We start from the raw sequence: 15334 nt of genomic DNA on the forward strand, positions 1-15334 counted from the left end.
TTTAATAGCTCATAATCCGGATGAGGGAGAAGTGTGTTTAATTTAATCTGCAATATGCCATATTTTATCAAAGGCTTGAGAGATGTCTCGGAACGTGGCTGAATAATAGCTCTTAACGTTTAAGTCCATATTTCTTTTGTTAACAAGTTCATATACGGCATCCATATATAGAGATGTGCCAAGAAGAGCAAGGGCAAAGTATCAAGTAGTGCAGTTAATGTTAAACTTCAGAAATAGTGTCTTCCATTGAGACCTGTAAACAAATGCCAATAACCAGATCATTGTCCATTGTGAAACTTGTCCATGGTCATGAACAAATACTTCTTCGCCATATCAGTACAGTGTTGAGACTAAGCCTTTTGAGCTATTTTGGTGTGATTTTAATCCAAAAGCAGAGCAGAGATTTTACGAGAAAGATACGAAAAGTTCTATTCATAAATTCATAAATTGAAGGTTTGTTAGAGTTAAAATTAAATGAAATTATGTCAAAAATAAAATAAATATAATAATAATAAAATCATTTCCATCAAACTATAAAACTATATTTTCAATTTCGATCATTTATTGAACAATTGTGTATTTGTATATGCAGCATCGGAATCTTTAAAGAATATATCTGGGAACGTGAAATTATATATATTCGCAATACGAAAGATGTAAATTTAGTAGGTGTCATTAAACGCCTCCGAGGATTTCAGGCAATGGGACACCATATGGTGAGATATATTAAATACAGTAATGTCAGATATGTTTTTCAATCACCAAATGGCAAGGATGTTATGACCTGTCCTAAGAAAAGAAACACATTGTTCGTAACACATGGTACGGTTTTTCTTTATTTATAGATTATTTTTGACTACAATAACCTTCTTTATAAGTTCATCATATATCTCGAGCTTTCTCCTGGTTTCATACAACAGTACACCTACTACAACACTTTATGTGGACATTTTAAACATCATATATCATTAGTATTGTTTTTAATTATAATTCTATTCGTATAACATTATAAACAAGTAACAAGTTTCTTAAATTGATCTGTTAAAATAATCGAAAATTTGAATGAAAATTACAGGTACTATAAAGTAATTCATATAAAGTCGAATTAAGTGGCGATATACCTATGTTTGTATAGTCCTAAGTTTTAACTTATACATAATTAGTATCATCTATCTATAGACGGTATTGGGGTAGAGTAAACTTTTCAATCAATACGCTGCTGTTGTTGTAGCAGGACTTTGCATAACTTTTTAAAATTCTCATCTGTATAATTTGTCCTATTTGTATAATTTACATAAACACTTTCCCGACAATTGATAGAAGACTTAGATCTTGATAATTTTCACAATTTTTACTACCTTCTTTTATCAGTAAAGGAACAAATTAAAAAGAATTATTAAAGTTAATGTATACAACGAAAAGTATATTTAAAAATTGAATAGATTTCTAATTATGTCACCTATCTTATAAATTACAAATAATAGAGCAATTGAACATATAAGTATATTTTGAGAGTTTTTATCTTAGAGGTAAAATATTTTTGGCACATTTTTCACAAATACACAGTCGGGAAAATTTGCGTTTTTTCAATTTTTCATATTTTTGCCATTCAAATAATGGCAGATTAATGAAAATTACAACGATTTAAAAAATTACATTGAAACAAATGGTAGTATAAGTATAGTAAATTATCTTTGTACAACCCTTAACTTTGAAGTTATACAATGAAAAGTTAATTTTCAAAAAATATCTTGATTTCTGATTAAGATAAATGCTTAAAATATATATGAAAATAATTTAATATACGTTTTCGTATATAGCCCCAAAATACATTTTTTAGATTATTTTTAGATATTTTTAGATTTTTATCATTATTTGAGAGGTGACAATTTTTTCTCCACTTTTTCGATGATCGAGGGGTAAACATTTTTGATGTTTTTTCCTTTTTAAGATTCTGTAAATGAACCAGTAAGGGTTTATTGGCGCATTTCCTATTATATTCAAAGGAAAATCAGAAAATAAGAAATAGGTAAAGATAAAATCGCATGGAGACATATCTGGACTATCTGGACCGAGCTGAAACAAGGAACTAGGAATAAGTTCCACCCAACAAATTACTTCACTACCAGTTGGTTATTATATGTAAGATCAAATACGTACTTTTTCTATTCTTTTATTCGAGCATTATGTTGAGTAAGCGTCATGGATAGAGAACGTTGGTTTTACTTCTTTAATATGAAAAATACAGACGGATTGTTTATAGAGCATATGGAAGTGATGACACGTGAGTAAAGTAATCCGGAGTGTTTTTAAGAGCTTAAGGAATCTTGCGTGAAGCAAAAGACATAATGAAAGACCGAAAATGTATAAATACGTAGTATATAAGTTTGTACCAAATTGCGTTTCACATCACAACATTTTAATTTAGTGATTTAGTGATTTTACAATGTGACAATGTTAATTAATATATGTTGCCTGAAGATTCGTGAATGTTGTTATTTCTTGAGCATATAAATTTAGATATATACAATATAATTAAGGAAACCACCTTGAAAAGAAAGAACAAATAAGGAACTATATCTCTTTCTGTCTTCGATCAGCTTTCCTGAATTTTTGACATTAAATATACCCTTACGTTGATAACCATACCCAAATTTAATCAAAATCTGGTTGTGTTGACTAGTTCAACATGCATCAAAATCGGCAGGACTAATATGGTTGCGATTGCTCGAAGGAAGAAGACTTGCTTGTGTCATACTGGAAGACGTGACGAGTATTGACGATTTATTGTTTTAAAATATTTGGTTTCGTAAAATAAAATATTTAAAGAATTCAGTCAAATAGTTGTTAAAAGTACCCTAGCTATCAAGACCCCTAGTTTCAATCCTTCTAGGATACCAGAAAGCGTCGCAGCTCAGAATGTAGGGCCACTAAAGATGGACTGAAACTACTGTAAACTATTCAGGTCAATAGCTGTGGATTATAGGAATTTGGGGACACCAAAATGTGCCAAACCATACAGGTCATGGATAATATACCATGGAAATTTGAGTAAAAACAATGTAATCCAGGAAATAATCATGGCAAACTAGCGGGTGAAGGTAAATGCTCACAAATAACTTTACTCCAACTGCAAGCTGGGTAGAAGAGACAACAATCACTGATATATCATTCTCAGGTTCTTCAGGATGGAGATGCTATATAGGGCGACTTATGTCTAGCTATGATATGTTTTGAGTGAAAAGTAAATTAAAAATTTAATTTTTCACCACTTTAATAGATGTTATTAATAATCTCTAATAATTCATGTATTTAAGAATGTATTTTACGAAAAAAAAAAACAAACTACATTGTTTTAGAAATAGGTTGCTTAATAATCCAGATAAATATTGCTCCTGTTTGCTTACAAAATCGGTCCAGGAATATTATTTCAGTATGCCTGTATGATTATTACATGTTAAATATGTTATTATGTATTTATCAACTGTCACTAACATCCATGTCCATATTGAAACAGAGATGTCTTACCACAACATGAAACTTCGGTTTTGTAATATTAAATTTCTTTTATTAGTTACATCTTACATTGGATAAGTTTAGTACAACTTTAATTTACAAATTATCTTCTAACTAATGTTCTGTTGTACTTGCATTAATACACAAGCAATGTCAGTACGGGATTAATTTCAACATCGGAATATATTTCCCAAATTAAAATAAAACTCATATGCTTCAGCTAAAGTTAAGAATACACTTATACGTTAAACAAGTTCGTGTGGTTTGGTTTGCTTTAATCTTCTGATTTCCTGTGTGTTGTTCAGTAGCTGTTTTGCTTCTACGCTGCTATGATTTAGCAACCTTATTTTAGGTTTTAAGGCGAAATATTGGATAGCTTCGTGTATTCGTTTGATTTCGAGGTCATCGTGCAGCTCTTCGTTGGTTACGTAGCGATAAGCATTGGTAATTAATCGTAAAACTTTGTTTTGGGTGCGTTGTTTTATTAGTAGGTTTGATGCTTTAGTACAAGCCCATATTTGTACCCCATAGGTCCAAATTTATGATTGACTGATAAACCAATTTCTGTTATTTTAGGCCAAATTGAGAGCATCTTCGACTAACCAGTACAGTTGCTTGACTTTGAATCTAATTTGCTCTGCTTTTTGTGTAACATGATGTTTCCAGTTTAAGCTATCATCGAAATATATTCTAAGGTATTTAGCTGATTTTGCTGTAACTTCATTTCGCCGCAACGCAAAATTAACAAGGACAGATTTGGAGCTATTAAGCTGTATAATCCAGTCTAGTTCATTTGTAGATCTTGTTGACAGCTATTTGTACTTTTCTACAGTCTTAGACAGAGATACATCTTTCGCCATGATAACTGTGTCGTTAGCAAATGTTCCAAGTACTGTTTCTTTCGTTGTTGGGATAACAGTAGTATAGACTAGATACTGGAGTATCGAAATAGGTTTAAGTGTTGAGAATGTCCCTTCATTCGAGATTGTAATTTTTTAGGTAGCAACTTGCTCATTTTGTAGATTAATTCCAAATGCCAGACCCTGTTAAAAGCTTGGGAGATGCCCGTGAATATTGCAGGGCAGTATTTCTTTACTTCGAATGCCTTTTCAATAACCGCTGTTACCTTGTGCACTTGGTCGATTGTCGAGTGGTGATTTTAAAGTTCATACTAGAAAGCTGGTGTTTATATAAATGATTTAATACGATTTAACAGAAGTTTCTTAAATGACTTTGATATCGCAGGTGCCAGTGGAATAGGCTTGTAAGATCCAAATTTTTCTGCCGGTTTGTCAGGTTTTTTTATTCATAATTATTCGAGCAAACTTAAGACATTCCGGAGCTTTCTTCAGTCTCAAACCGGCATGAACCGGAACTCAGGTAAGATATCATCAATTCCAGGAGCCTTTTTAGGATTGAGGTTGTTGTCTATTTCTGTGGCAACTTCCATAGGAGAAATCAGATTTACAGCTACATCGGGATAATAAACAGGATTTATATTTGTTGTAGATTCTATATCATTCGATTGGAATGCGTTAGCTAAATGTTCTGCAAATAATTCAGCTTTCTTATACTTACGTCGAACCCATTCATTTAGATTATTTTTAATTTCGAAGCAACTCTGTTTATATTTTTTAATCTTTTGGTTTTCCTGATTACTACTTATATTAAATATTGTTTTGTCTACAGCATTTCTGGTTGTGTGCCATACTCTTATAACTTTTCGTCTTTCTTTTATCAATTCTCTAATTTCTAGGGGATAATTTACCTCATATTCTCATTTGTTTCTTGATGTCGGGGTAGCTTCTTTTGCAGCAGACAGAATTACTTCATTTATATTTCGTGTTTGTGGTTGAAGGTCGTCTATACCTTTAAGTCTTACGTTTAAACTGATTTGTTCCTGCATTATAAGTCTAAACGTGTCTCAGTTATTACATTTCTTAGTAAGATTACGCTTCTTTGTTTTTTCTTCAGAACTGTCGCGCTTGAATACTGGAGTGTGATTTATATTAAGTAGATAATAAAATATTAATCTGAATTATAATAATTATTAATCGTGTTATTTTGTTTTAAGCTTATTTTTAATAAATATAAACCTCAGCGAGTGGATCATAAGTTACTACGTCTACTGATCTAGACAAAATACTTAATAGAAGTCATTCTGATTAAAATCAGTACCTGTAGCTGATTATTTAACAATGAATCATCTTTGATATAACCGGATAGATCGACGATAGCTAAATCAGCGGAGAGTGAAGCCATTATGTAATACAGAAAGTTATATTTTTTCTATATTTATTGTACCTATAATTTATAATAACTTTCATTAAAGGCCCTGAAGAGATATAAATCACTACGCGATCAATATGGTTATATTTCGATGCAAACTCTATACACTTTCTATGTGTTCGATTGAAATCAATTATATAGATGTTAAAAGTGGCTTATATCTTGTGGGGATTTTCACTGTAAATTTACTTCAGTTCGATTTATCTATTTAAATTAATGTGACCATTAGATTAGGACTGATGCTTATTCCGATAGTATCCGATGCTTAGTACAATCTTAAGTTACAAATTAAGTTACAACCATTGTTCTCTTGTACTTGCATCCATACAAAAGAGAGACCAATGCAGGATAATCAGTATGCATTTACCAAATTAAAGTGAAATACAAGTTTACGGTGGTTTCCTGTGCATTGTCCAGTTCCTATATTTCTCCCAGGTTACTGTGATTTAGTAACCCTATTTAATGTTTTAATCAAAGTCTTGGATAATATGGAAATTCCACTCACTAGTTACGCATTTTGTCCATCTTTGAAGTTTTTTGATGCCGTTATCGAAGAATTCCTTGGGAACATCGGGCAGCCACGTGGGCACGAACTCCTTTACCTCGTCGTCGGTGTTGAATATTTGACCTTCGAGGGCTTCTTTCAGCAATCCAAACGTGTGGTAGTCGCAGGGTGATAAATCCAGACTGTAGGGGGGGTTATTCCAGTAATTCCCGCCCTAATTCCGATATTGTATCGAGCGTGAGACGCGCGGTATGAGGAGGCGTGTTATCCTGGAGAAGAATCGCACTTCGTGCTGGAATGCTCCCGCGTCTCGAGCGATAAGTGGATTTCACGTGTGTTTTCAGAAGTTTAGAGTAGTATGCAGCATTAATGGTACGTTGGATGCGCAGGAAATCGACGTACAGCACGTCCCGCCGGTCCCAGAACACCTTACACAGAACCTTACCCCCGGACCTGGTTGTCTTCGCTTTGACTGGCGCCCCTTCCTCCTTCTTCCTCCAATCTTTAGACAACATCTTGTATTCGAGGGTGTAATAGTGTAATGTCTAGTCTGTAGTGAAGATTCGCGTTAAAAAATCGTCTCCCTCCCCCTCGTATCGCATTAGCAAGCGCGGCAAACTTTGAACAGCGTAAATTTTTGCTCGAAGTTCAACAGTTTAGGAACCCATCGCGCCGTTGTTTTGCGATATTGAAGGTGTTCGTGGATGATAGATTCTACACTACCAATAATGATGCCGAGTTCAGTAGAAATGTCTCGAACATTCATCCTACGGTCCTCCCAAAATGAGTTGTTCTATGCGGCGAATGTTGTCTAGTGCGATGCTGGTTTCATGTCGACGGTCATGCGGCTCATTCTCGACGGTTTCGTTGCCATCCTTGAATGCTTTGGCCCATTTAAACACGGCGGTCCTACTTAGGCCCTCACTACCGAACTGATACCTTCCCATACTAAAAAACGAATGACAATACGTTGTGCGGTCGGCACACAGACGAAAACCATCCCACACTGTTCGTAAGGGACCCAGCTATCACATACTCAAGCCACGACCATCAAAATATACATGCGCAAAATATACATCTATAGCGTTTGTCTCCATAATATTTGAACCTCCCTCGTATTTGATTTTGAGGTTATCGTGCAATTCTTTGCTGGTTATGTAGCGATAAGCATTAGTAATTAGTCTAAGAATTTTGCACATCATAAATCCAAATAGCGATAATTGACCGATAAATCAATATCTTTCTCTGATTCTTTCTCTATCTATCGTCTGATTAGATTTTGAGTCTCGTTGAAAAATGACCATAATTCAATTTTAGTTACAGATATTAAATATCAATGGACAAGCATTCATAGAAAGTTACAGTGTCGAGTAATGTGTTAAAGTGAATAAGCATGATAATTCGAGATGTTATCATTATGCCTCTTTGTCTCATTTGGGGATGATGTTTAATTTTTATTTAAAAACAGCAAGATCGCTGCCTCGCACCTCTAAAATCACATCATTACAACTATTACTAGAAGTCACATGATTTTATGAAGAGGGCGCTTCCTGTCATACACGGTATGCAGCTGTTCATCTTGTAGTTTCACTATATATGTATATTGAAAGATATTTCAGTGATTCACTAAAAGATCTGGGTTAGATGTATGCTAGAGTGGATACCTCACACGCTGTATTCACCAGAAATATGATGTCTGATCTTTTGTTCATTACTACAGTATGGGATTGTTTAGATTTTAAACTGTTATATATAAAGCAAAACTAATTAGAGAAACTTATTTTATACTTTTCTATGATGCTAAGAAAACTAGTTTATTCACAGCAGGTTATCCTTATGTCATATATGTTTCGTTATTAATACCCTTTAGTAATCGTTCCTATATGATTATTATAATATTTTTTAAAGAATATATTTTCTAATTACGTTCGTCATCGTGTATTTTGTTTGATTTGATTTAATTTACCGTTGGATCTATTCCAATCAGCATACCAGCTTGATCAGGACAATGGATAATTAATTTTAATTAAAATACAACTATGTTTCTAATTATAAATGTTGAGTATTTCAATAGATTTGCAGAACACTCTATTAGTCCATTTAATTTTAATACTCCATTTTTGATAAGATCATAACCAAAATTACTTGGTTGAATTTTATTTGAAAATTGAAAATTTAAATACAATAAATTGTGTATGAAATGTTTGTCTCGTTTGTTAATAAGAAAAAAAGCTCATTTACTTCCCTCTGGCTCGTATTTAAAATCAATTTTTTTTTTGTGGAGGTACAAGTTACTACTATTACTTATATATTTTACTAGCGACCCGCCCCGGCTTCGCACGGGTGCAATGCTGATACTAAATTAAATACACTACAGAAAAAATATGAACGTTGTATATAAAAACATAGCGGCCCGCTCCGACTTTGCACGGGCATAAAATATATATGCCTATGTCACTCAATGAAAACATGATTAAAATCGATCCAGTATTTTTGGTTCATTCATTACTGCCCTTGGCCTGCACGCATTAAATTTGGAGTAAAACAATTCCTCTTCCCCTATACTTACTATGAAGATTTCCTGCTATCTTTGGAATATCTAAATTCATACAATTTTTATTACATTACACATTTTTAAACGCAAATTTTAAATTTGTAATATCTCCGAAAATATTTGTTTAATTTACATGCTGTAAGGAACCATATTGATCTATATTAATTGCACACTGTATTTAAGGTACTTAATTCGATAAGGATTAATGCCGTATTGCTTAAAATAGCTTCGTAAATAAGCTATTTTCTCACGTAAAAAGTAAACAATAAAAATGGTTAATGTGGGTTATCCCTAAAAGATAAACATATACCATCGCGGACTTTTTTGTAGACCTTTTTATGGTGTACAATACTGTATAGTACATTAATTAGATCTAACTCGTAGGGTTAGGCAGCGTTTTTGCTAATTGCTAAATAAGCCTAAAAAAATAGGTTAATTTACGACATCACGTTAGAAACCTCTAAAATTAGCAATGTTGCCTTAGTATATTATGCATGTATTATACATATAAACCTTCCTCTTGAATCACTCTATTTATTGAAAAAAACCGCATCAAAATCCGTTGCGTAGTTTTAAAGATTTAAGCGCACATAGGGATATAGGGACAGAAAAGGCGACTTTGTTTTATACTATGTAGTGATATACTGCTATATATTTTAATTTTTCAGTCATAATCTAGAAATTGTACTGAACCGATTTATTTGAAATTTAGTGTGAGCCTTTTCTATATATTCTTTTATCATATTAAAGTAAAAGTGTACATTTTTAAATTTTTGTTTGTTTGAAATGTTTTTATTACTTTGTTTACGACTTGTAGGTAAGAACGAACTACACTCTTTGCACACAATTTATGGCATTTGAATTTTTTATTTTCAGATAAAATTGAACGACGTAATTTTGGTTATTATCTTATCAATAACGGAATGTTAAAATCGACATTTTTAATTAGAAGCATGATTGTACTTTAATTAAAATTAATCATTCACTGTTGTTAACTCTTTTCCCTCTGCCTCCGCACCAATGTGGAAACGCTGGTCTAGCAGGAATACAGAATGTATTGAACTGAAAATTAATGCGAATCAAACAAAGTACATGGTGATAAATATTATCAGAAAAAAACGTACATAAAATAAGTTTCTACAATAACACCAAATTTTAAGTAAACCGGTTTAGTACAACTTAAGATATCATTCAAATCGTCTCGAAAATAGTGGTTTCGAGAAAAACGCCTTTAAAGTTCATTTTCTAGATGTTGTGGTTCATTGCAGGGTTATTAAAACTTTAGAATAAGTTAATCTCCGAAAATTAAAATTTGAAATACTCATAAGGACATATTCTTAAAGGGTGAAGTGAACTACATTAACTACGATATCATGAAATTAGTTAAATAGAAATTTAATATTTAAAAATCTACTTTAAATTAATATATTCGAAGATAAAATCCTAACAGATCGATTTCTGGATCCAAAGTACCTAATTAATGCTACAATATTTCTATATAACTAGTTCTGTATATATAGGTCCAAAAGAAATTTTCTGTTTAATAAAATAAGGTTTAACCTCCTTCCTTATTTGGAGTTCATAACAAATGACTACAGTATGCTAGTGCTATGCTGGGTATTCAACATATAGTCACCAAAAGTACAGAAGAACTGCTCCAAGCTTTTTGCGTTGGTCAAGAGCATGATGGATGTGTGCGGCCAGACGGGTAGCCTGATGGACGGATGAGTGGTGAGCGCGAAAGCCGAATTGTTCATCTGGAATGATGTTGTTTTCCTTTGTGAAAGAGTTGAGAGCGTAGAGTATTGCCCTCTCGGCAAGCTTCGAAATGGCGCTGAGAAGGCTGATAGGCCTGCAATCAGATGGAGATGATTTTGCTCCTTTCTTGGGTATAACCCCTATATGTGCGTGTTTCCAAGACGCCGGGAAGTGTTGCAGCCTCATGATGGAGTTAATGATGTTGGCCAGTTCTGCGAGATGCTTATGCGGGAGCTTTTTTAACTGGGTAATCGATATTCCATCGAAACCTGGAGATTTTCTGGTTTGAAGTTTGCCGATCATAGTCTGTAGAGACTTTGGAGACACGAAATGGTTGAGAAGAAAGGCTGGGGTTACTGCTCATTTGACGCAGTTGGATTCGTTGATGACAGTGTCAATGTCTATAGCTTTAGTGTTCTGTGCGGGTGGGAGGCATTTCATTTGAGCTTCGTAGGTCTCTGCAAGGAGCTCGAATTTTTCTTGGTTAGTGACTGCGAAATTTCCTGTGACCGTTGACTTCAAGGGGGGGGGTGGCATTGTGCGTCTTCCCCACGAGGCATTTGGAGACACGCCAGAAAGAAGGAGGGCCATCCAGCCTTTGGTCCGCGATAAATGAGTTCCATTTCATTGCTGGCCAAGTCGAGACGGCCGCCATAAGGACATATTCTTAAAGGGTGAAGCTTTTTTAAACTACGTGAACTATGATAACATAAAATTAGTTACATAGAACTTTAATATTTAAAAATCTACTTAAAATTAATATGTTTGAGGACAAAATCCAAACAGATCGATTTTTGGATCCATAAAAGTCCTAATCTTAGATTTTCAACAATATCGCCAAATTTATTAGAATTTTATATATACAACTACCTGATTAAAGATATAATATTTCTATATAACTAGGTCTGTAAACATAGGCCCAAAAGCAATTTTTTGTTTAAACAAAATAAGATTTAAGCATCTTCCTTATTTGGAGTTCCTAACAAATGACTACAGTATGCTAGTGTTATACTGTGTATTAAACATATAGTGACAAACAAATTATAAATTAATATGATATAAAGCATGTTAGTGTTTTTTTGTTGCAAGCTGGATATCATTGGCACAATTCTTAATTAAAAAAAGTCTTCAATATAAAAAGAAACGCATTGAGGAGTAATCTCCGAAAATAATTTAAAATTTTAAAAATCCTTATAAGGGCTTATTCTTAAAGGGCCAGGCTTCGAAAATATGAAAAAACACGATTATTTTTGATTTCTAGACTAGAATGTCGCCTTAAACAAGCTGTTTTGGTAGAAAAACAAAAAACCGAAACTGTATCGCGACAAATCCAGGAAACCATTAAATAGAAAAACGACCGAACGTATAATTTAACGGGATGCAAACGACCTCCACCGGTCATGGGAATCGATCCAAAATTTACGAAGAAAAAACGATCCGCGCAGACAGGTTTCGGCGTATCGGCTTCCGACCGAAAGTAATGGCGGCGTAATGGCGTTTTCCTTAATGCGAATTAGCAGACATCCTGGATAAATATCGCGTTGGGCGAAGAACAAATATGCTAATAGAGTTGATGAGGCCAGCTGACGGACGATTCGAGGCCACGCTTAAATAGTTTTCGGTTTTGTTTTAATAATTTAATTAAGGGTTTATCGGGAACAATTTATTATTTTAAAAGACGACATGCGATTTGTTACGTAGGGCTTCGTAAAAGTTTGTTGTAGAATATATTAATAAGTGTTAGGCTACGAGGGTAGTGCCTCAAATCCTTGCTTAAGGTTGTAACAGATCAATTGAAAAGTCCCCGGACTTACACATAGATGGAGCTACTAGAATTAAGTCGATATATATTTTTTTAGTTAGCCCTAACCCTCAAAAGATGCGTCTATAAATTTGACAGCTGTCGGATCATTCGTTTGTGAATTATAGCATTTTGAGTGAAGCAACTTTTGTTATTGTGAAACAAATGGATAAAAATGAATTTCGAGTGTTGATGAAATATTAATTTTTGAAGGGAAAAATACAATTGAAGCAATAACTTGGCTGGATGCCGAGTTTCCGGACACTGCCCCAGGAAAAGCAACCATCAAGAATTGGTATGCTAGGTTCAGACATGGTGAAATGGGCACCGAGGACGGTGAACGCTGTGGACGCTCTAAAGAGGTTGTTACCGAAAACATTAAAATAATACACAAAATGATTTTGAATGACCGTAAATTGAAATTGAATGAAATAGCAAACACTGAAGATATCAACTGAACGTGTACATCATATCATTCACGAATATTTTGGTATAAGAAAGCTCTTTGCAAAGTGGGTGTCGCGCGGGCTCACTTTTGACCAAAAACAACGACGAGTTGATGATTGGGAGCAGTGTCTGAAGATGATCAGGCGTAATAAACTCAAGTTTTTGCATCGACATGTGATAATAGATGAAACATGGCCCCATCATTTCACTCTGAAGTCCAATCGACAGTCATCCGAGTGGACTGCACATGATGAACTCGCTTCAAAGCGTGGGAAAACGCAACAGTGGACTGGCAAGGTTATAGCGTCTGTGTTTTGAAGGGAATTATCACTACATAGTATCTGTCTGTCCCTATATCCCTATGTGCGCTTAAATCTTTAAAACTACGCAACGGATTTTGATGCGGTTTTTTTCAATAGATAGAGTGATTCAAGAGGAAGGTTTATTTGTATAATACATGCATAATATACTAAGGCAACATTGCTAATTTTAGAGGTGTCTAACGTGATGTCGTAAATTAACCTATTTTTTTAGGCTTATTTAGCAATTAGCAAAAACGCTGCCTAACCCTACGAGTTAGATCAAATTAATGTACTACAGTATTGTACACCATAAAAGGTCTACAAAAAGGTCCGCGATGGTATATGTTTATCTTTTAGGGATAACCCACATTAACCATTTTTATTGTTTACATTTTACGTGAGAAAATGGCTTATTTACGAAGCTATTTTAAGCAATACGGCATTAATCCTTATCGAATTAAGTACCTTAAATACAGTGTGCAATTAATATAGATCAATATGATTCCTTACAGTATGTAAATTAAACAAATATTTTCGGAGATATTACAAATTTAAAATTTGCGTTTAAAAATGTGTAATGTAATAAAAATTGTATGAATTTAGATATTCCAAAGATAGCAGGAAATCTTCATAGTAAGTATAGGGGAAGAGGAATTGTTTTACTCCAAATTTAATGCGTGCAGGCCAAGGGCAGTAATGAATGAACCAAAAATACTGGATCGATTTTAATCATGTTTTCATTGAGTGACATAGGCATATATATTTTATGCCCGTGCAAAGTCGGAGCGGGCCGCTATGTTTTTATATACAACGTTCATATTTTTTCTGTAGTGTATTTAATTTAGTATCAGCATTGCACCGGTGCGAAGCCGGGGCGGGTCGCTAGTGTTGAATAAATAAAAACTAATTTGGCAAAAAAAATGTGTTTTACTAGGCCGGGGAATTGACCTGTTATATAACCAGCCTTTAAAAAAGCCATCTTGCAATCCGTGCTTATAATCTTCATTCAAATGGAATGAACTTTAGTTTGCTTAGTAGCCTTTAATTGCAGTAGTTAAGATAATAGTACAGTTGTTATAGTGCTGAAATTGTGTCGGGTTGGAATGTCCGAGTACGAATGTAGACGATGTTCCCAAATTCGATTTATCATCGAAGAAGTTACCACCATAGCAAACTTTCGGTGAAAAGTCTTCGATATTTTTCAGAACAAGCTTCTCAGGCGTGTCATGAATGTTCTAATTGAACAGAAACTCCCAAGTTCGCTGTGATTTTGTTTTTTCATTACTCCAGACATTTATTTGCTGCGTTTAACATGAAAATCGTTACTACTTCGTGCGCGTCCGTTAAGCATATAATTTCAATAAAGTTTTAATTGTGTCCGATAAAAAAGGAAATATTTGCATTTTTAAAATGACACAAACTGTCCCTACAGCGTCACATTTATCTTTTCTTTTAAGGTGGAAGAAAAGATGCAAATAAAAGTTAATTTTTTACAATATAAAACACCACGTATGTCAAATCCTTTGTCAAATACCTTACCTGTTAATATATTCACCAAGTAACTAAGTTTTAATAGTTCGTTGGACATTAAGTTACTTGAAAAATTAAGACCTCCTATTTCGAAAGAAATGCTAGATACGCTTTCATAGCATACAATAATTCATATATGTATTAAATTAACTAGCGCAGTCAGCAAGTTCTTTCATCGGCTGGCTCTTTTGAATTCATTGAATTAATCGGAGTCAAATTAATTATAAAGAAAAGAAGACAAAGAGTTCGGGCAAAAGTATCACAGCTGAAGTTGTAAGGTCACAAAATTTTAGGTGCTCGATGGCCACTACTCATAAAAAATTCCAAGTAAAAGCCATTCAGGCTTTGAAAAAACACTCTTAACAGGTCAATTGAAAAGTCCCCGGCCTGACGCATAGATGGTGCTACTAGAACTGAAACCATATGTTTTTTACTTAGCTCTAACACTCAAAAGATACGTGTAAAAAAAATACAGTTGAAGCAAAAACTTGGGTTGATGCCGAGTTTCCGGACACTGCCCCAGGAAAAGCAACCATCAAGGATTGGTATTCTAAGTTTAGACGTGATGAAATGAGCACCGAAGGCGGGGAGAGCAGTAGACGCCCATAAGAGGTTGTTACCAACGAAAACTT

At 34.0% G+C, this 15334-nt stretch overlaps 1 protein-coding gene and 1 long non-coding RNA gene across 7 annotated transcripts in view; one reads left to right on the plus strand and one right to left on the minus strand.

Moving 5' to 3' along the window:
* The window catches only part of LOC143199574 (uncharacterized), a 140272-nt gene extending 138192 nt beyond the window's left edge, over positions 1 to 2080 (plus strand). The window contains exon 5 of the long non-coding RNA XR_013006496.1: positions 1952 to 2080. This is a non-coding gene — a long non-coding RNA (uncharacterized LOC143199574). The remainder of the gene's footprint in view (positions 1 to 1951) is intronic.
* Positions 1 to 15334, minus strand: part of LOC143199566 (uncharacterized) — a 360802-nt gene that overhangs the window by 125233 nt on the left and 220235 nt on the right. The gene's annotated exons all lie outside the window — the stretch shown is intronic.

The sequence above is a fragment of the Rhynchophorus ferrugineus genome, unplaced genomic scaffold (genome assembly GCF_030347505.1).
Source record: "Rhynchophorus ferrugineus isolate W39M unplaced genomic scaffold, kcgeb_rfMv2 rfM7, whole genome shotgun sequence".
NCBI classification, from domain to species: domain Eukaryota; kingdom Metazoa; phylum Arthropoda; class Insecta; order Coleoptera; family Curculionidae; genus Rhynchophorus; species Rhynchophorus ferrugineus.